Here is a 23,803-nt window from a genome sequence, read left to right as displayed (position 1 = left end):
TTGAAGAAGCCTATACCTTCTTATGTGACATTCGGTCAGGATACAAGAATCCCGTGCAAATTACTTGTTACCTATGACAATCAGATGGCCACATGTCAATATTGCCAAAAAGCTGTTCACTACGGTAAGTCCTAGCTTCGGCTGGACATATACTAAAATTGGAACGATACAGAGAAGATTAGCATGGCCCTGCGCAAGGATGACACGCAAAATCGTGAAGCGTTCCACATTTTTCATGGTTCGCTATAGGCGATTATAAGCCAATATATTTGGTTTCTTGTAATTGTTGTACGGTTGGTGCTGGAGGTGGAATGTTCGTTATTCTAATTTATAATGGTTAGAGTGGCACAAATCAATCTTCAGCATAAACGTACAGCAACTATCAATCTATCCAAACTTCTGCAAGAAGGTAAAGCTACTATAGCTTTGGTTCAAGAACCATATTTCCAAAAGGGAAACTTCTACGTTGGAAAATTGTTAAACCCAGTCTTTGTTGCCTTCAACAAGATCGGTATGACAAATCCACGTGAAATGCCTCGAGCATGCATACTTGCTAATAGTGCTCTCGATGTTTCTCTCATATCGGAGCTCACAACTCGGGATATTTGTGCTGTCACAGTTGGTATGACTATTGATGGCATAGACAGGAAATATGTCTATTGTTCGGCATATTTACCGCATAACCAACCTTCGCCAAGCGATGACTTCAAAAAGGTTGTATCATACTGCTGCAAGAGTGATTTACCGCTTGTAATCGGCAGTGACATAAATGCTCACCATATCATTTGGGGCAGCACAGATATAAATTCGAGAGGCTCTGATATGATGGAATTTGTGAGCAGTACAAACCTGCACATAGTCAATGCAGGAAACCGTCCAACTTTTGCGAGATCTGGCAGAGAGGAGGTTTTGGACGTAACTCTCTGCTCTGATAGAATTGCGCATGAGTTGGTGAATTGGCTCGTCTCCGATGAGCTCGAACCTTCGTTGTCTGATCATAAGTACATCTTCTTTGATCATTCAAACGTTAAATTTGATATTATCACATATCGTAATCCCAAATCTACAAACTGGGACCTCTATGAAGAGGGCTTGGCGACTAGATTTTACGGGTACCAACCAACAATTGAAACCCCAATTGATTTGGAAAATGTTGTCGACGAGACAAACTCACTCATAGTTGCAGCATATGAAGAGGCTTGTCCACTTCGGATTGTGCGAGCTACTAGAGGAACTCCTTGGTGGAATGCTGAACTTGCTAGACTAAGGAAACTATGCAGAAGAGCTTGGAACCACCAACGCAGAGATGGGTCGGAGGCATTCGTGTCGGCTCGAAGGGCTTACAAAAATGCTCTTCGATCGTCTGAGCGAAGTGGTTGGAAAAGCCTCTGCACAAATGTCTCTAGTCTCAACGAGGCTAGCAGATTAAATAAGTTACTTTCGAAGTCTAAGGATTTTAATGTCAGTTTCCTAAGAACTTCAGATGGTGAACACTTGTCTGATGAAGGTGATGTACTTCACTGCCTTTTTAACACTCACTTTCCAGGATGTATGGATCCATCACCGACAGCTCTTCCCGAGACTTTTTCAGGTAGTTACGATTCTTGGGCCCTTGCTCGAAGCGTTGTGACGATTGAATCGGTCAAATGGGCAGTTGAGAGTTTTGCTCCGTACAAGTCTCCTGGAAAGGATGGGATTTTTCCAGTGTTACTGCAGAAAGGGTATGAACATTTCAAACATGTTTTGAAGAAAATACTTACTTTTAGTCTTGCGACAGGATATATTCCAAGAGCCTGGCAGGAAATAACTGTCAAATTTATTCCCAAAGGCGGTCGCGACACTTATGAGGAAGCGAAGAGTTTCAGGCCTATCAGTCTTAGCTCTTTTCTTCTTAAAATAGTGGAACGCATAGTCGATCACTATATTAGGAATGTTAGTTTGGGCGTGCATCCGCTACATGGAATGCAACATGCTTACCAGCGTGGAAAGTCCACTACAACCCTGTTACATGATGTTGTGTACAACATTGAAAAAGCTTTCTCACAAAAGCAATCTTGCTTGGGAGTTTTCCTAGATATTGAAGGTGCCTTTGATAATGTGTCTTTCAATTCAATTCTGGAAGCAGCCCGTGGTCATGGCATACCTTCAAGTTTCACAAATTGGATACACGCATTGCTTAGCAATCGACTTCTTTGTTCATCGCTTCGGCAAGCAGAGATTAGAAAGCTGAGTGTCTGTGGGTGTCCTTAAGGTGGTGTACTATCCCCACTTTTATGGAACCTACTCGCTGATGGTTTGTTAAGGAAACTTAATAACCTTGGATTTCCGACTTATGGTTTTGCCGACGATTATCATATATTGATGACCGGTATAAGCATTAACACTCTCTTTGATTTAATGCAGCAAGCCCTGCGATCTGTTGAACAATGGTGTTGTCAGGTTGGATTATCTGTAAATCCGGGCAAAACATCAATGGTGCTTTTCACTCATCGTAGGATAATCACAGGAGCTCGTCCGTTACAGTTCTTCGGTTCAGAGGTCACTGTGGTCGATCAAGTTAAATACGTCGGGGTTATTCTTGACTCAAAACTGAATTGGTCTGCTCACATTGACTTCAGGATTAAGAGAGCTTGTATGGCTTTCGGCCAATGCAGACGAGCTTTTGGAAAATCATGGGGACTCAAACCCAGGATATATTCATTGGATCTACACAACTATTGTTAGACCAATTTTAGCATATGGATGTTTTGTATGGTGGCAGAAAGGAGAAGTCGCGACAGTTCAGTCAAAGCTAAATCATCTCCAAAGGATGTTCCTAATGGCGATGACAGGAGCATTCACGACAACTCCTACTGCTGCTCTAGAGGCGCTACTGTGCATTAAACCACTACATGTGTTCCTAAAACAAGAAGCATTATCTTGTGCATACCGTCTTAAGGTTACAGGGCTTTGGAACAGTAACCCATTAGATTATCCTACCAGCCACACTCGCTTGTGGTCTCAAATGGTTACGTGGGATGAGTATTTACTCGCTCCTAGTGACCTAACTCTCACATGCAGTTTTCCCTTCAAAACATTCAATGTGAGCTATCCTTTTCGTGAGGAATGGTTGTCTGGTTGTCTGAAACGACAACTTGATGAACACATAGTTTGTTATACGGACGGTTCTCTGTTGAATGGTCGTGCTGGTGCTGGTGTCTACTGTCGTGAAATGAGGCTGGAGCAGTATCATTCACTTGTTGGATACTGTACTGTGTTCCAAGCAGAAATCTACGCGATTCTGTGTGGAGTACAATCGGCACTTCAGCAGAGGATCTGTGGTAAACGAATTTATTTTTGTTCCGACAGTCAGGCAGCCTTAAAAGCACTCAGTTCGAATGACTCACGGTCGAATCTAGTGATCGCATGTCGAACTCAAATTGAAGACCTCAGCATTTCAAATGCTGTTTACTTCTTATGGGTACCCGGCCATTCTGGTATTACTGGAAATGAATGGGCTGATGAGTTGGCTAGAGCTGGTGCAACGAATGATATCGTTGGTCCTGAACCAGCTTTACCACTTTCAACTAGTTGGATAAAGCACAAGATTCGTTCCTGGGCTGCATCCAAACATGCCAGCTACTGGCGCAGCTTGCAAACTTGCGCTCACACAAAAGCATTTCTACCAGATTTAAATCTGAAAATGTCAAAGTGTCTACTGCATTTCTCCAAGCATCATTGCAGTATTCTGGTCAGAGCTCTGACTGGACATTGCAAACTCAATTATCACATGGCTACTATTCAACGTGCTGAGTATTATTCGTGTGATTTGTGTGAATGCGATTATGGTACTTCATATCATCTGATATGTAACTGTCCCGCATTGACGCAGCTGCGTATCCGGGTTTTTGGTTTCCATACATGGTTGAGTCTGTGTATGCGGAGCTAAAATTGAAGGATATTCTCTCGTTTCTCACCCAATGTGGTAAGGAGCTATAGTCAGAAGGGTTCATCGTTCTTCCTGGAGTGAATGAATCCCTTCTGTATTCACCTTAAATAGGGTTTAGCAGATTGTTTGGCATCCTTTAGGGGGTGCCGAATTTACTTCTGCTCGTACATACTGCGAATCGTTCTGCATTCTTCCGGGAGTGCAGAATGGTGTCGCTTTTGTAAGATCTCTAAATCCTCTCGGGGGTTGGAGGTTTTATTAACAGCAGACTGTTCGGGACCTCGTAGAGGTTCAGAATTTACTTCTGCTTCCACTAAATGTGATCCTCAGCAGATTGTTCGGCATCCCTTAGGGGTGCAGAATTTACTTCTGCTTTTATGTGTTTTTGTGTCGTCAATTTTTCCCATCCTCCTAGTCCAACCCTTATCATTTCCTTTCAATCCTTCCCTCTTATATATCGGGAAAATGATGCTAAAAACAAATTGATGGCAAGGCACAAATCTCCAAATGTCAAGGGGAACGTGCCATTTGAGCCAATTTGTTCTGATTCCTGAAGTCATGTGATAAACCGGACAAGAAGACAACTACACCAAAGAACAACGGTGCTTCCTTCACACAAACCCCAAGCAACCCCAGTACACCTGTGACAGTCACCAACAACAGTGAAGCATCCCCTTCAACGAAACCATCCAACGTATCCCCTATAGAACAAAGTACACCAGTTGCAATAAACAGCTTACCATCTAACCAACCAGCAACTGCAAACAATGTACAACAACGCGAATCTACAGCAACTAGAAACGAAATCAACAACAATACCACGGCAATGGATGACGAGACGAACCACGAACAAACTGTCCCTCAATCCTCGCAGGAGGAAAATGGAAGCTCCTCTCCCCCTAGAAAAAGGGTGACAACGAGATCCAATACAAAAAAAAATTATCTAAAAACTCAGCTAAATCGGCCACGTAAAGCTTGTACGCAAATAGGCCTGAATAAAATATCTTTTAAATAAATAAAAAAACAACTTGACCAAATTGGTACTGCATAAAGCATGGCTGGTCTGAAAATTTGTTTATAAACTAACAATTTGTTTTTTAGACAGAGCTTAGAATTTCTGTTTATAAGAGGATATAAACATTTAATATATTTATTACACTTTGCCTGGATTCCTTCAATGTGATCCTTGAAAGTGAGTTTTTGTCATACGTTAAACCTAAGTATTTAGCTTGATCAGACCATGTCAATTCCAAGCCATTCAATTTGAGAATGTGATTATTGTTTGGTTTAAGATAAGAAGCTCTTGGCTTATGAGGAAAGATAATTAATTGCGTTTTTGCTGCATTTGGTTTAATTTTCCATTTTGACAGATAATCACTGAAAATATTTAAACTTCTTTGTAGGCGACTGCAGATCACTCTTAGATTTCTACCTGTGGCTAACAGACTTGTGTCGTCACAGAATAGCGATTTCAGACAATCAACGGGTAGATTTGGAAGATCAGAAGTGAAAATATTATACAAGATTGGAGCTACGCTCGAACCCTGCGGAACACCGGCTCGTACGGGTAGCAATTCAGATATACAATTCTGATAGCTAACCTGAAGAGTACGATCAGTTAAATAATTTTGAATCATTTTGATCAAATAAATAGGAAACTGGAAATCAGACATTTTTGCTATTAAACCTTTGTGCCAAACACTGTCGAATGCTTTTTCTATGTCTAGAAGAGCAACTCCAGTGGATAACCCAGAAGATTTATTTGCTTTTATCATGTTCGTTACTCTGACAAGTTGATGAGTAGTTGAATGTTCATGACGAAATCCAAACTACTCTGGTAAAAAAATTAGAAAATACTTAATCTCTTAATCTCCCACTTCTTTAGTTTGTTACCCTCTGCTGATCTTACCCGTTTGTTATTACCTGTTTCTTCCCGTTTTTACCCGTAATAACGTGACAGTGAAATAGTGGAATTAAATGGTACATAAATAGTGCAACTATCAAACGCACCTGATCGTAATTAATCACGGTGTCAGAGATACTGTTTAACAAAACTAGTAGTTCAGATTTTCTTAGATTTAAACGTGACCATGATGCAATAACATTTGCTTCGTAAACTCATGCATTTTTCCCGGAGCGTTCGGAATCTTAATCGGAGCTTTTATTTCGATTGTATATACTGTTTTTATGTTTTAAACGTTGTTAAAGATGAATTATTTTGTTTCAAAACAGACGTTATTTGGGGGTTGACATGATATGAGACTCGGTAGTAATTTTAGTAATGTCTAGTAATATAACTCTAATGTACCATTTTGCCGTATGGAACACTTTTGCCAATTGTCTTACACTTCAATGTATTATTCAGACATCGGACACATCTGACGGACTGACACCCCCTTCGTGATCCGGAAGGGGGTGAAACAGCTTAATAAAACCGAAGTAAAAACTATTTGGGTGTTCCGTCACGCAGCATGACGGCCACTGTTCGATCCGATGATCATCACCAAACCAAATGATCATCACCGAACGAAATGGGAAATAGTGTATGAATTTTTCCGAGTCTCATAAAATGCCGATTAACATACTTTCAGTGAACGCCGTTTGGTGCCGGGGATGGCATGCTGATGGTCAGCGACGACGGATGGATGGTGTTTCTGTTGTTTGTGTCGTCGCTCTTTTTTTGTGTTTGTACTATAATAGGTACACTGTTGGGATTTTCACTGTGAAGGACGGCGGACATTTGGTTTGTCTCTGTGAGGACAACAAACAGGCGGAATTTCCTTGTTGGCCATGGCCAAGTTTTTACGTGGGGAAATCTGTTTATTTATGAGTTTATGAGTGAGAATCGTTTTTGTTCCGAGGAAAAAGGTTTGATTTGACATTGTTTAGATTCGACCGGACAGGTTGTGTGGCGTGTTAAAAGCCAGGTCTTTGGGATTAACAAAGCATGTCTTTGTGTCGCTCGCTCGGACATTCAACAAACTGCAAATCTTGAGATGCAAAAAGTACATTTCGCTGTTTGTTTGCACGAATAAAGGTGTTGCTCGGATGCACCAGACTCGACGAAGGCCCCGAGTGATGGGTTTTACTTGTTCATGTGTTATTTATTTGATTGAGCAACTGTTGGGTAAATTAATTTAAGTCTGATCAATATTGTATGTACAATAATGAAATATCTGCTGAGGTTTTTGGTATATTTTTATCTAAGTTGTGATTGTTCTTGTTAGGTTCGAACAGATGATATCTAAACTCCATACGAAATCTAAGGTCGATTTTTTCGATTGTTTGAAAAAGTTACATTTTTTTAAAAGAATGTGAAATTTTGAATATCATGGAAAAAATTTGTTCATATTTTTTAACAAATTTTATGCAATAACGCTAAATTTCCAGAAAAAAAAGGTTAATCGAAATTTTTCTATATGCTACCGTTCTTGAGATATAGCGGTTTGAAAAAAACAAATCTGGAAATCGTTGCATCTCGAGAATGGTAGGAAAACAAAATTTTGATTAATATTTTTCTATTGAAAATTGAGCGAAATAAAATTGAAATTCATACAGTTTTGTTGAAAAATATTATAATTTTTTTCCGCGATTTTCAAAAATTTGAAAATGTGTAACTTTTTCAAATGTTATTTCTCAGGTCTAAAAATTTGACAGTGTTCTATTTTATATAAAAAACCCTTCTTAATCCACCTAGTGGTGTGCCTTTCTCTTCTTTCATAACAGTATCATGAAAATATATTTCATACTTTTATTTAATAATTTCGGACACTAATTTTGACACCAATTGATTCAGATTAATTAGAGTAGTTCACAAAAGCATGCTTCAGTGTTTATGTCACACAGTCAGCATAATTTTTCCAAACTAGTGCTTGACATTTGCGTTGCCTATTTGTATGAGAACAGTGATGCTAATCTAAAAAACGAGTGACATTATTTTCACATTTCTGGTATATATCACCCTGTAATTACTGAAACGGAAGTCGGATCCGCATGATATTTCGGAACTTTGCATGGGACCATTCATTCATTTGAATCTAAGTTTGTTCAAATCGGTTTAACCATCCCAGAGTAATGTGAGTGACATTATTATCACATTTTTTATGTATTACTTTCACATTTTATATGCATATCACTCTGTATTTCCGGAATCAGAATTTGGATCTAAATTATATTCAGGAACTTCGTATAGGACCGTGAGACCTTTCATTTAAATCTGAGTTTGAGAAAATCGGTTTAGCCATCTCCGGGAAAATTGAGTGACGTTATTTTCACATTTTTAATGCATTATTTTCCCATTTTTGGTGCATATCACCCTGCAATTCCGGAAGCGAAAGTCGGATCCAAATCATATTCAGGAATTTTGTGTGCGACTATGAGACCTTTCATTTAAATCTAAGATTGTGAAAATCGGTTCAGCCATCTCGGAGAAAAGTGAGTGACATATTTTTCACAATTTTTGTACATATCACCCTGTAGCTCCGGAGCCGGAAGTCGGATCCAAATGAATTCAGGAACTTTGTATGGAACCGTAACCATGAATCCTTTCATTAGAGTCTAAGTTTGAGAAAATCGGCTTAGCCATCTACGAGAAAAGTGAGTGACATATTTTTCACATTTTTAATGCATTATTTCCCCCTTTTTGGTGCATATCACCCTGCAATTCCAGAACTGGAAGTCGGATGCTAATGCAATTCATTTGAATCTAAGTTTGTGAAAATCGGTTCAGCTATCTCGGAGAAAAGTGAGTAACATTTTTTTTTTCACAATTTTTGTACATATCACCCTGTAATTCCGGAACCGGAAGTCGGATGCTAATGAAATTCAGGAACTTTGTATGGGACCATGAGACCCTTCATTTGAATATAAGTTTGTGAAAATTGGTTCTGCCATCTCCGAGAAAAGTGAGTGACAATATTTGTCACACACACATATACACACACATACACACACAAACATTTGTTCAGTTCGTCGAGCTGAGTAGAATGGTATATGACATTCGACCCTTCGGGCCTCGGTTCAAAAGTCGGTTTTTGCAGTGATTGTATAGCCTTTCTATATAAGAAAGACAAAAATGCAGAGTCAAAAAGTAATGAACAGAGCTCATAAAAGTCCTTTTCATTGACTGAAAAATAGACGAAAATGACAAGAAAATACTGTCACTCTCAGCTTCGCTTGTAAATTATGAGAGCGAAATCCATGTCCGGTCAATGACATAAGCGGGACAGTAGTTTCAAAATTTTCTTTCATTTGCAGTTTTCAGTGAAAATCCCATAGTATGCAGTTTCGATATTCAACCAAAGCTGTGAGAATTGAAAATGACAGAAAAAGGTTTCACAATAAGTTTTAACTGTTGGTGCTCGAATTTGTAGTAGTTTTGGTTTCCAAAGAAGTTCTGGGATGTAATTACTTCGATTTGCCATATTTTAGTCACTTTTTATAGCCAAGCGTCACAGATTTTCAATACATCGATGAAAGAATGAGAATTGAAATTCTGCTGTTGCTACCTGAAGACGTTAGTTTGGTTTCGTCTTGTCATATAGGAAAGAGTGACGTTTGCAATTATGCTCTCTCATTTTTTCGATGAGAAACGAAAATGCTTCGTCTCTCTTCGTTTGTTCTGGTGTCGGTCATTTACGAATCAGACAGTAAAACATTAAAAATGAGACTGTTGGAATAGTTTCTTTCATTGCGAATGCGTGACAATTTTAAGCTCTGGTAATGAATATTTGACTCTGGATTTGTTTGTTAATTTCATTAAACCCCAATATAAGTATAAGTCTAGTCTTGTATTTTCTCTGAAGCCAGTAATTTGAATCCTTTTTGAATGAGAAAAGAAATTTATGGTTTATTATAGTTTGATTATATTCCTTCAAAATCGTTTCCAACCGTACGAAAAAAGATGTGAACACTGCTTAAACACAGCATTTGACAGCGAACTAGAACCAAAGTACCAAAAATTTCGGCTTCAAGCCAATTGTATGCAGATGACAATCGTGCCACCGGGGTGATTTCACCTCAATTCTCCAGATATGATAGATAGATGATGATATGCGAGATTTTGTTTATCCTAATGTTTGCTCGATAGGATCTTGAATGAACATTTATTTACTAACATGTAGGATTGAAAAAAAAATATTTTGTACTATTTTTATCTATTTTATATTGGAATCTCAAATTAACTGTAAAATTGATAAATCGATTGCGAGGGAATTTTTATTTTTTTTTCAACTTGATGGGCTATTTTGTTTATCCGAATGTGAATAATATGTTCAAAATGGGCATTCGACAAAAAAAAAGTTTGGAAACCACAAGACTAACTTTAACTGGGAATCACTTTAAGAAGTCCTTCTCAAATTCACAATATAATGTTAGGCAAAACTTCTATATATAGTCTACTTGAACTAGATAAATAAATAAATAGATCAGTTGTAGTCAAAGAGTGATGCTGTCGAACGCAACCTGCTCTTTGCTCCGCCAAAAGTACGGAGACGAACGACAACAAGTCGACCCCGGGGGTTGGCCGGTAAATTCACTATTTTCGGCTCAATTCTGACTCAATGCCGAATCCACTGATGCAATCCGGAGCGATAAACCAGACACGGGAGAGTCAAAAAAAAAAAGAAAAGATAATAAATTATGTCCATCTTTTTATGATGTTTATGAAAACGTTATTTCGGACGGCACCGTTTCTTCTGTCTAATTTTCCTGGCGGAATAGAAAGAAGAAAAACAACACACAATCCGCGACTGGAAACCCTGAACTCGGCCGGTGTCTGCTTTCGGCCAGGTCAGCAACAATTATGCGGACGCTGAGAGCATGTGTGAGTTCCATCCTCCCCCATGGGATGGGACCTCCTTCTGGTGTGGTATGAAATCAACACGAATCTCACGCGGTGCAACATTTCATCTCCGCGCATTCGCATTCCGGTGGGTTTTCAATTCACAGCACATTTTGACATGCCGCTTGCTGGAAACCCTTTTCAATCTAGCTTAAATTTTAGAAAACTCCTCCTCCTCCGCACGCCGCGGTTTGAATTCCGAAAAGTCCGAATCCCATTTATCCCCACTGACGACCCCGTTGAGAGGGAAAAAATGGCAAGTTAATTTACGGCGAATCTTTGACCGATCACAAATGGTAGCACCAACGGTGATAATCTCCGGCGATAAATGTTTAACCGGCCCACCAATCCATTCTTTGTGCAACGGCTCAAACCCCAAATAAATGTCGATCCATGAATTTATGATCTTTATCTGTCGCACGGGGCAAGTCGGACGTGGACTACTTTCCTCCCGAAGTGAAAAAAAAAATACGATACACATACGATTAGCATACCTTTGGCCCGATCGGGAAAGAGTGAACGGCGTTTTTCTTCTCCCACCCCCCTCTCGAACTGGGTCGGTCACTGATAATTAATTAGCCAAAAGACTTCATCACTTCTTTTCCCAGGTGTTGCACGCTGAGTTTTCGCTTTCCCGTACTCCGAGCCGAACCGAACCGAACCGAGTCGGTCAAGATGGATCAAACAAGTGGCTTATTTCTGTTAAGCCTTAAGCACCGCAATAACTTACTGACTCAAGCTGTGAGCGGTAATAAGGCGATTTTGTGTTTAATATTTTCGCCTTCGGGGATATTTTTGGGGTTGCCTCTAGATTAGCATTTGGGGCGATCGTACGAATGTGACTGAGGAATGTGTGTGTGTGCGTCGATTCGGTGTTTGTTCGAGAGCAGCCGTAACACGTTTCGGTGGTTTCGCACGATGATGTAACTCATGTATATTGGCGCAATTATCGTTGAAAATCAATTTCAGAACCAATATTGACTTCCAACGGGCACGCTTCGAACATCGCCAGCAAAGTGGTCTTCCTCATCGGCCAGCTGAATTGAGTTTGTATGCAAATTGTAGAAAAGCTTGTGTTCATAATTTGTACAAAACACGAACCGGAACGTTGATTTTAGATGGAAAACTTTGTTGACAATTGAAATGGACTTCGGTGATGATCCGTCGGTGCTTCCTAGAATAACTCAGCTACTGGAAAAAGTAATTTTAGGTTGGTCATTGAATAGTTGGGTATTTTTTATTATTTATGAACTTGTTTATAGAATTGTTCATGCCGCACGGTGACGATCATGTCAGTGGATTGCATACTGATTTGTTTGAAATGATAGTCATCATTTGCCACCGTTTCAATATCCATCGTTAACGAAATGATTAATGATTAAAAACTGGGAAAAAGTAGATATTTTACATATTTTACACAAGTACAACGACTCATCAGACTCATCCATAGGTATCACGAGATCTACGTCGTCGCTTCGAATACACTGTGAAATAACTAACCGCTCAGAAAAGTAATTTTAAGTTATAGTTTTGCTGTATTAAAATTCTGGGCTACCGACTTCTGAGAGCAGGGTTGGAAACGGTTGACATTTTTTTGACATGATACATGTAAATTTTAACGAAACTTGACTTATGAAAGCAACAAAGCAACATTATTCAGCTATACATACAAGTAGTTCTGTATAGAATGAAGAAATCAACAGATAAAATGTTATGTTTGTGGTATGATTACATTAAAAGTAGAACTTTTATTTTCAAAATGTCTAGTTTCGCTCGAATTTTCTTTCTGTTGTTCTACTCTTAGGACTAGTTCTGTACTAAATTACTAAATTACTAAAAGGTGGTTTACTAAAAAACGAGCTTCTGGTTAGTTGGGAATAAATTCATCATTACTAAAGATTTTTCGGCAAAGGAATTTATGCGTGATTATTGTCATCATTTTTCAAAATTAGTCGTGCGGAAAAGGTAAGTGTCTTGCCGGAATGACTGAGAAAGAAAATTGAATTATCACAATACGACTCAGTTGGATAAACGTATACTGAAGGCGTTCGAGCAAAAGAAGGAGGTTTCAGTTCGGGATGTGGCCAAAAAAGTGGCACTTCGAAGTCAAATGTTCTTCGTGCTAAAGAACGTTTGAATCTTCGAGACTATAAGAAACAGAAACAATCAAAACGTAGTCCGAAACAAGAAGCATCGATCAGGCCGAGGGTTCGAAAGCTGTACAATACGATTCTTGCTGGAAATTTGAACTGCATAATCATGGACGACGAAAACTACGTGAAACTCGATTACAAATCCTTGCCTGGACCACAATATTATACGGTGCGAGAAGGGCAAGTGTTAAACCAGTCCGAGACATCGATTGAAGTCGAACAATTTTGTGAGAAAGCTATGGTCTGGCAAGCAATTGGTAGCTGCGGTATGATTTTGAACCACTGCTTCAATGAACAGCGAAATATACATCAAGGAATGTTTACAAAAACGACTTCTACCCATGATTCGAATCCACAAGAATCCTGTTGTCTTCTGGGCAGATCTTGCTTTTTGCCACTACTCGAAATCAACGGTAGAATGGTATACTACCAAAAATGTCACTTTTGTCCCAAAAGACACGAATCCACCAAATTTCCCACAACTTCGACCAATTGAGGAGTTTTGGGCATTAACGAAGGCACGTCTTAGGAAACATGTCTCGGCAGCCGAAACCATTCAACAGTTCGAAAAAGATTGGAAAAAAAGTGTTAAAACTTGTCGCCAAGAAGTCTGTACGGAATTTAATGAGGAACGTTCGCAAGAAGGTGCGCCAGCTAGCTAGCTACAATGGCTAAGTAGCAAATGTTGAGAATAATATTCTGTTGTTGTAGTCTAATATTATCAGTATATCGAATAAAATTTGAATATCTAACTCTTGTGAATTATTTACAGCAAAAACAAAGTGCGTCCATACTTTCTGGGACAGTCTTTAATATCATAGCTGCCGAAAACAAGGGCATCTTACTTCGCCACAATCCATCATACATATGCCTCTTCACGCATTTTGGAAAACTACAATTGGTCGACAGTCGTATCCAGGATGAAACATTTTCCTAAGTAGGGGAGCCCGGGGCGCAAATGGCCACTTTTGGTCTTGCGCAGAAAAAGAGCAGACAATAATATGTTACTGTTCGAAAGCTACAAGTTACAAAATTTGGTTTGAGGCATATATCTCCACTCATACAGGCGCAATCTGGCTCAAATCTCAAACTGGGTGGGCGAAAATGGCCAGTCGTATTTCAAACAAGATCAAATATTTTGTGTAAATGAAGATTTTTGGTCTTATCGATATCTTCTAACTGTTTGGTAAATGGAAAATATCATTTCATATTAAAATTAAAAATTCGAGATTTGGGCATTTTTGACTATTTTGCTGGTAGGGGAGACCGGGGCTAAGCCGGACACTTTTAGGAAATTGAAAAAAGCATCCCTTTCAATCAAGCTTTTACCCAAGTTTTCTTTGCCGTTGTGTAGCTTAAGTCTTCAGCTCCAATTTCCAAATTGTGGTTAGGAAAATTTGCATTAGTTGGTAATTTGAAGGGAAAAAAACTTTTTTTTATTGCCCCCAAATGTATGTACTCGGTGCACATACCTATTTCCATGCTTATTTTACGTTTCGTCTTTGACCCATCAGTGCGTAGATGTGTAATGTCCCAACTGACGTCTCGGACGAAACAAGTTTTGGCTAACTATGCGGAGGGTAAAAAATAAGCTTTTTTCCCTTTCAAATTATCATCATCTTTACGGCTAGCTAGCCGAAACTTGTTTCGTCCGCGACGTCAGTTTGGACATTACAATTGTTTGAAATTTTCTTCAACCTTACGTGAGGCATAATACTGCCTACTGAAAATATAGGTATTGTCTTGAAACTTCACACCCTGCAGTACTAAATAATTCATGTTGAAACTGACTTTAGAGTCTTTAATAAATACTGTTTGATTGTTTCGATACATATAATGAACGTTTTGATTTAATTTATAGTAAATCTAGTTTTAAAAAGCGATAGCAATTATTCTGGAGGTTCACTTTTCGACCACTTTTTCAAAAATTTGGGAGCGTATTTCAGCAATGATACGTTGAATATTAGTTTTCAATGCATCAATCGTTGTGAGTTTATCTACACAAACAATTGAAATAAAGTTAGAAGTTCAACATAAACTGCTGACGCACTGATGAGCTGAAAGCAAAACGTAAAAAATGAAAATAGTTATGTGCACTTAGCACAAATTCGGTACCAAACCCCTAAATAACCGAAATAAATTTCCACGATTATGAAGCGTTGTCAACCTATTCATGATGATTTGCTAAACAATACTGAGTAGAGACGTCACTTCACTCTGTCAAAAGAACTTTCAGACAATATGTTAGAGTAATCCCCAAACACAAACAAACCTCCTAAAAACTCCTCTTTACAAAAGAAATAAAAATATCGGTATGTTTTAAGAATCCGCTAAGAATTTCAAGTCGAAAATTATGTGTCCGATTTAGAACAACTTTTTTGTCCGGTTTAGCCCCGCATTGACAATTTTTCTATTTTCGAGGCTCAATAATAATTTTATTTTCCATGTAATCGAATGCACTCATTAATCACTAGATTCAGCACAAAATGAATATTTGAAAGCACTAACCAGACCGTCATTACAATGCACAGATATCAAATATACCCAAAAAAAGAGAAAATTTTCGAAAAAAAAAATTTTGGTGAAAAACGTATGAGCTATTCCAGGAATGAGTAGACGAAAAAGTGACAAAATCAGAATCGACCTTCTTCGATTTGGATGAAGCTTTGCACATGGCTTCAGTATGGCAAACCATAAGTTTTTGAACCGATGGAGAGGTCAATCCGACTAACGACTGATTTTTAAAAAGAGCGTATGTATTTTTGCATTTCACCCAAATTGCCTTTTTCAAATCGTTGTAACTCGGAAACCGTTAATTGTACAAAAATGGCGTTCAGGAAAAAGTAGTAGGGAATCGATCGGGCACTGTAAAAAAATATGCACTGAAAAAAATTTTTGATTTTTTTTTCTCAGTAATTACATATACATAATCCGAAAAAGTTAAATAAAAAAAGAATGGTTTTAATTTTTTTGATAATTTCTATTTTGAAGCTGTTATTAACACCTACAGATTAATGGCTATCCAATCCGTGCCATTTGAACATGTAATAATTGTAGATATAGCAAGCAAATAAACAACTCATGGAAATTTAAAAAAATTGTGTTATAATTAAATATCAAAGTATCTCAAGAACAGCTACTTGTAGAAGAAAGGATATTATGAACAAATCTATTGCATTTAACCTGTAGAATAATATTCTACTGTTTAAATGATTATCTTTCAACGAGAACTTGATATTTCGAACGAATCTGTGAATTGATTTAGCTGTAACTTCTTCATTTTTCAAAAGGCACGGATGGGATAATCATCAATCTGTAGGTTTTAATAACAGCTTTAAAATAAAAATTATCAAAAAAAAATGAAACCATGCTTTTTTTTATTTACCTTTTTCGGATTATTTTGTAATTTTTGAGAAAAAAATTCAAATATTTTTTTCAGTGTATATTTTTTTAGAGTGCCCAATCGATTCCCTACAACTTCTTCCTGAACTCCATTTTTGTACAATTAACGGTTTCCGAGTTACAACAATTTAAAAATGGCAATTTTCGTGATATGCAAAAACACATACGCCTTTTTTAAAAATCAGTCGGATTGACCGCTCCATCGGTTAAAAACTTATGGTTTGTTATACTGAAGCCATGTGCAAAGTTTCATCCAAATCGGAGAAGGTCGAGTCTGATGATCTGCAAAGCTTTTCTGGAATTGCTCGTATACCTTTTGACACAAATACGATTGACGAAAACTGAAACGACTAATTACTGGTTTAGAAGATATTTGAGCTGTCCGGTTTATTCCCGTGTCCGGACTAGCCCCGGTCTCAACCCATTTGGCCATTTTCACCCCACCACCTTGTTTTGATTTTGCGAAGTCATATCACAAACAAAAACATTATTTTTTCATAAATATCAATAGTACCGTTCGATTCAGCGTATCTTGATTAGCTAAAAACACTAACCGAATATAATTTGTTACTAGGAATATATTCTATAGCTCAAAAATTCTGGAGTTAAAAATTTTTACATTTGATTTGAATTTTTGCCCCGCTCTCCCCTACCATAGAACAAAAGTTTTCCCAAACAACAGACAGTGACCGTAGCCATAGTTTTGTTTTTGTGTTTTCAGGATATGTAACGGCTTTTCAGTTTTGAAAGAAAATTAAAAAAAATCCTTTAATTTTCTCTTCTTTCGACGTTTCGGTTCTTATTGGACCTTTTTCAAGGAATCAACAATTGTAGTGTTCTTTTGCCTTTAAATTCTGGGATGCAATCAATTATTCCTAAAATATCAACAAAGGCATAGTTCAGGGGGCTGGATGTGAGTAGGGATTTCAATCGTGTTATGTTCAGACTTACCTATCCAATCATCGTTAGATGTCCATCTATATCATAAATGTTACTTAAAATTGTTTTCTTGTATGATATTTTGTAGCTGATAATGGAAGGAATTCAATGCATTCTAGGTCAAGATAAAGTAATAATTAGTCAAAAAGTTAAAACTTTTTATAAATAGATAGATTTTTGAGAATTTTTTAAATCGTTTTGAGAAAGATTTCGCTGAGAATTTCCTTAGAAGTTTTGCTTAGGCCCTTCTCAAAAGTAAGGCTAGTATCGCAATTGTAAATAAATGATGTAAATTGTCCATTAATTTCATAAAATATGCGTATGCAGAATTTGAGCCAATTCGAAATGTGCAACAATAAAATTGGAAAAAAAGACGGGTGGGTAATGTTAGAGACATAACTGGATGACTTAATTGCGAATAAAACTGACATGAATTTCCACAATTTCTAATATCGATAATTGCACGTACTAGTTGATTGATTGTGTGCATTTCTCAAACTTTTAATGCTTCACTTGCAGAAAAAGATTATAGGGTTGTCTAGTTAACAAGACCGATTACGATGACATTACAAATGGAATGTTCAAAATCATTATGCACTGAGGTCTTTTTGTACGCGGGAATTAGGTACCGCGTAAAAAAACACTGCGCGAAAAAAATTGCGTAGCTTTGAAAAATTGCGTAATTTCCGACATCCGCGTAAAAAATAACCACGTAACTTCGAAAATCCACGTAAAAACCCGAAAAACCGAAGAATTTTTTTTTCTATGCCAAATGTCTTAAAAATGCATGAAACCTCCAGATCTGGTGTAATCTCGAAAATATATTTTTTGGAAAAATTCCACTTTGGGACTGAAATGTTTTGAAATTTCCGAAATAGAAAATCTGTTTTTTTCTATCCTATTTTCGAAGTTATGTGGTCCCAAAGTTGATTTTTGCCGAAAAAATTTTAAGATTACACCAGATCTCGACGTTTCGTGCATTTCTAATACAAAACAAGAAAACTGGATAACTTTTAAATTTGGCTTAAAACCGTCTAGCTTCGGAAACCCCCCAGAAAGCTGCATAAAAAACGCACAAATAACTGTGTAAAAAAGACCTCAGTGTAGATTGAATGACTAAATTGACTGTCTTAAACAACATGTACAAATGTGTCTCTCTTATATTAGTCAATGGAAATACTCATGTTCTATAACCATTCATAGCTAGTGCCTGTTTTACTAGCGAACAAAACGTGTCACAAGCCTACTGCGCTCAATCACTGAAAATGTTGAATTCATTCGATTGAAATTTAGCGCGCCTTATTTTGACACTGAATTTCACCTTAATGCTCGTTCATACCAAACGTCTTATAAACATAAATTTTGAGTTAATTGTGGTGATCTCATACTTCTGAGAATTTTATCATAAATTTCTGAACACATATCGTGTGAAGAAAAAAATTATGTTGCATCCTTAAATATAACAAGAGATATTCAAGATTAAGTTCTACCCATTCTGGTATAGAGTGAATTTTAAAGAGACGTTCATAACAAAGTAAGACGTAAGTATTCACGTCAAAAATATCGTGATTTGCGGTGGAACCACACACTTGTGCCGTAGTCAGATACGTGTGTTGTGCATAATATTGTGCGGTGATACATTTTGTCATCTGCTCGGGTACGAATGTGAGTAATACATTGTTAAGAAAAACTGGGCAATCTTCGGTGAACAAACACCTTAGACTCGTCAGTGCACAGTGTTTCGTATTGAATTGCTATGATTAGCAATTTTATGGAGAACTGCCAAGTGGCATAACAGTTCAATATAAACTGCTATGCACTGACTAGTGGAAGACGAAACGTAAATAGAAATAAAATTTCCTATAATGTTTCATCATTCTTTTCTTAGATAAAGGATTATTTCATATCAAACTAACTGACAAGCAACAAGAAAAACTACTTAGCAATGGAGCTGTTCTCTATAGCATTTTTCCACTGGCATCCAACGATTGATCCCGCACAACGCACCCCAGATCAACGAACCTTATTCGGCAGGCTTGAACTGTTTTCACCCGCATTAATATCATTTCTGCACGGTCAAGTTCTTGAGCATGATCTTATTTCCGATTGAGTGCACGCCATCCGATCTGAAAGTCCAAGTCAGACCACCGACAGATTGACGACCCCCATTCAAACGAGGAGTCGCTCTATTCATCACTTCCATCCTTAGCTCCGAGAGACAGCGAGAGAAACTGACCTACCCCGCGCTGTTGGCCTGACCGAATCCAGACGCCGCGGACGGCATGCCAGCCAACTAACCAGCCAGCCAGTCAGTCTTCAGCTGCCGATTTCAACTCGTAGAATGGACACGAAGACATGAGGAGCCGGGTCGAGTAGACGATGACATCACAAGTAAATACTTCAGAAGACAAGGAAGCGCTTTTTTCTTGTGCAGATGTTCCCTTCGTCGTTCGCGGTTTGACCGAATGAAAACAGCAAAGGTCCAAGTGTATATGATCGATGTGTTTGTAGCTTAGAGCTGGACAGGGAGACAGGCCTCAATATGTTGGATGGCCAGGCAGGGACAAACCGCAAATGCATCCGCTTCCCCTCAGTGCCTTTTTCAGTGTGTCTGGCTAAACTGTTCACAGTCGAGGCCACTAATCTTCGCAAAACTGAAACTATGGAGAAGATGAATATTAATTGTTTGGGAGATAAATGACCGTTAGATAAATAGAAGATGGGTTTTTTGTTTAGTATGTATTGCGACTGGAGCACGAGCACGAACGAAATTCAGTATGGTATTCGATATGCTCCAGCATTGGGGTGGTGAACAATTTGGATACTTTTCAGGCATCCTCTCTTTTTTGGATAAAACTTCAACTGCCACCATCCCAAACCGAAACCAAAAAAGTTTCTTAAAAGGTTACGAAAGTTTCTATGTCAAAGTGCCACACAGTGATTCCACAAAGCGAACCACTCTAATTTGCGAACATGCTTTTAGCATAATGAGCAAAGTTGTCGAGCGGTTTTTTTTCTCTTCTGCGGATTGCCCGGCCTGAGCTGTTTAAAGAATGAGACCATAATATTTCCTCTGGTGTCTGTCGGGGCTGTCCCGATAGGCTTTTTGTTAATTCAAATTTGTGTTAAACAAATATGTTTCGATTAAACAACGATCCGGATCAAAATTCCATTTTCCCACGATTCACCCGATATCATCGGTCGGACTGTGTTGGTTGGTAAGTTTCGCCTGATTCCCCCCCATAGTTTCGTCCTCTGTTGTGAGCTTGTTTGAAGTAAAGGTTAAAAGAAAGGAATATTCCTCGAACGCATTGGAAATTGATACTATATTGATAATTGATACTAGATTTGAAAATCTGCATTGGAAAATAAAAGAAATTTCATTATAAATAAAAAGGATTATATTGATTGGCTGACTCTAAACCACAATCGGTTTATCTTTATAGAATCGGTTCGCTGATCACGCCTTCGTCCTTCTGCTTCCGATTTCTCACAAAGTAGTGAGCGAATATTTGGCAGTATTGGTGTGTGGACAGTTGGATTGTAGGGGGTACAAAACCATTGCTTGGCTAGTGCTACGATCCTACTGACACTAAGAATCCTTCCACTTGAACATACTTGCTTGTAAGACCAGTGCCCTACACATAGAATATCGCTAGAATGGAACGTATAAAGTTTGAATAAATTCACTCTTGTTTGCCTTGTCACTTCTGAAATTGTCACAATCTCATAATTCCGGAAGCGCGAATCAAGTTCGAACAAAATTTAAGAAGCCATCGTGGCTTGCTAAGGTCTTTCGTTTAAATCTTGAAAAAATCGGTTCAATTATCTAAGAACAAAATCGAGCGCCCCTTGATTTCAATTATTCTACACTTATCACTTCGTCATTCCGGAACCAATAGTCGGATCCGGATAAAATTCTGCTGCTTTAACAGGACATCTCATTTTGTGTTTGTCGATATCGGCTTCTCGGTTGTAAAAGCGATAAACACAGACTTTCGGTATGAGAACAGGTACATCCAAAATAAGAACAACAAGAACAACAAGAACAACAAGAACAACAATAACAACAATAACAACAATAACAACAATAACAACAATAACAACAATAACAACAATAACAACAATAACAACAATAACAACAATAACAACAATAACAACAATAACAACAATAACAACAATAACAACAATAACAACAATAACAACAATAACAACAATAACAACAATAACAACAATAACAACAATAACAACAATAACAACAATAACAACAATAACAACAATAACAACAATAACAACAATAACAACAATAACAACAATAACAACAATAACAACAATAACAACAATAACAACAATAACAACAATAACAACAATAACAACAATAACAACAATAACAACAATAACAACAATAACAACAATAACAACAATAACAACAATAACATAGTTCATTATAGTTTGAGAGTAATCGTCACATTATCTCCAAACCATTATTTCCTCTTCACAGATAATCTGAGTGCAATTGAAGCCATTCGCTCAAACGCTGCTGGCAAAAATGAACCGTTTTTCCTGGGCAAAATAAAACAGTGCCTGAACGACATATTGAACAATAATTATCTAATCACTATAGTCTGGGTCCCGGCTCATTGCTCCATTCCTGGCAATGAAAGAGCCGATATTTTAGCCAAACGTGGTGCTATTGAGGGTGAAATTTATGAGCGACCGATTGCTTTCAACGAATTCTATAGCTCGTCTCGCCAAAGAACACTTGCCAGCTGGCAAGCATCTTGGGATAGAGATGATCTGGGTCGGTGGATGCACTCAATTATTCCGAAAATATCGACAAAGGCATGGTTCAGGGGACTGGATGTGAGTAGGGATTTCATTCGTGTGATGTCCAGACTCATGTCCAATCACTACACGTTAGATGCACATCTCCTTCGAATTGGGCTCTCCGAGACTAATCATTGTGCTTGCGGAGAAGGTTATCGGGATATTGATCATGTCGTTTGGACATGCGTGGAGTATCGTGATGTCAGATCTCAACTAATAAATTCTTTGCGTACCCAAGGTAGACTATCCAATATCCCAGTTCGAGACATTCTTGCTTGTCATGACCTTTCATACATGAAACTTATTTATCATTTCATAAAGAAAATTGGAGTTTCAATTTAATAAAGGCCCCTTTTAAGACTTAGTTCTGATCCCAGCTGCGTCCATGAGTTCAACCAATAGCTAAATTAGAATAAAAATTATGTAATGACACAAACAAACTCGAAACAGTTTATGAAATTATCAACAAAATGTCTGAAAATAACAGCTTATTTTATAATTTATAGAAGTTAATCGTTTGGTTCAAATAATATTTCCGAGTAGATTTCATAATTAATGACGAGTTACCTAAGATGATATTTAAGCTATAAGAGAATATGTTTTAATAAATTCAAAACGTTGTGACTATGTTAGAATTAAATAAGGATAAGAATATTATGTGAAAGTGATGCTACGGCGAAGAAAAACTTATGTAAACTGCCTTAAGAAATAAACGTATTTATGAAAAAAAAACAACAATAACAACAATAACAACAATAACAACAATAACAACAATAACAACAATAACAACAATAACAACAATAACAACAATAACAACAATAACAACAATAACAACAATAACAACAATAACAACAATAACAACAATAACAACAATAACAACAATAACAACAATAACAACAATAACAACAATAACAACAATAACAACAATAACAACAATAACAACAATAACAACAATAACAACAATAACAACAATAACAACAATAAAAACAAGAACAACAAGAATAACCAGAACAACAAGAACAACAAGAATAACCAGAACAACAAGAACAACAATAACAACAAGAACAACAAGAACAACAAGAACAACAAGAACAACAAGAACAACAAGAACAACAAGAACAACAAGAACAACAAGAACAACAAGAACAACAAGAACAACAAGAACAACAAGAACAACAAGAACAACAAGAACAACAAGAACAACAAGAACAACAAGAACAACAAGAACAACAAGAACAACAAGAACAACAAGAACAACAAGAACAACAAGAACAACAAGAACAACAAGAACAACAAGAACAACAAGAACAACAAGAACAACAAGAACAACAAGAACAACAAGAACAACAAGAACAACAAGAACAACAAGAACAACAAAAACAACAAGAACAACAAGAACAACAAGAACAACAAGAACAACAAAAACAACAAAAACAACAAGAACAACAAGAACAACAAGAACAACAAGAACAACAACAACAACAAGAACAACAAGAACAACAAGAACAACAAGAACAACAAGAACAACAAGAACAACAAGAACAACAAGAACAACAAGAACAACAAGAACAACAAGAACAACAAGAACAACAAGAACAACAAGAACAACAAGAACAACAAGAACAACAAAAACAACAAGAACAACAAGAACAACAAGAACAACAAGAACAACAAGAACAACAAGAACAACAAGAACAACAAAAACAACAAAAA

At 37.4% G+C, this 23,803-nt stretch overlaps 1 protein-coding gene, 1 non-coding gene and 1 pseudogene across 3 annotated transcripts in view; all 3 read left to right on the top strand.

The window, feature by feature from the left end:
* The window catches only part of LOC131429877 (A disintegrin and metalloproteinase with thrombospondin motifs 9), a 589,623-nt gene that overhangs the window by 117,293 nt on the left and 448,527 nt on the right, over positions 1-23,803 (top strand). The window lies entirely within an intron of this gene.
* LOC131433390 (U6 spliceosomal RNA) lies at positions 129-234 on the top strand. Its single transcript, XR_009230191.1, has one exon. It is a non-coding gene; the product is annotated as a U6 spliceosomal RNA (small nuclear RNA).
* LOC131428605 (bromodomain-containing protein DDB_G0280777-like) lies at positions 21,326-23,732 on the top strand (annotated as a pseudogene).

The sequence above is a fragment of the Malaya genurostris genome, chromosome 2, assembly GCF_030247185.1.
Source record: "Malaya genurostris strain Urasoe2022 chromosome 2, Malgen_1.1, whole genome shotgun sequence".
NCBI lineage: Eukaryota > Metazoa > Arthropoda > Insecta > Diptera > Culicidae > Malaya > Malaya genurostris.
This window is presented reverse-complemented; position numbering and strand designations above follow the sequence as displayed.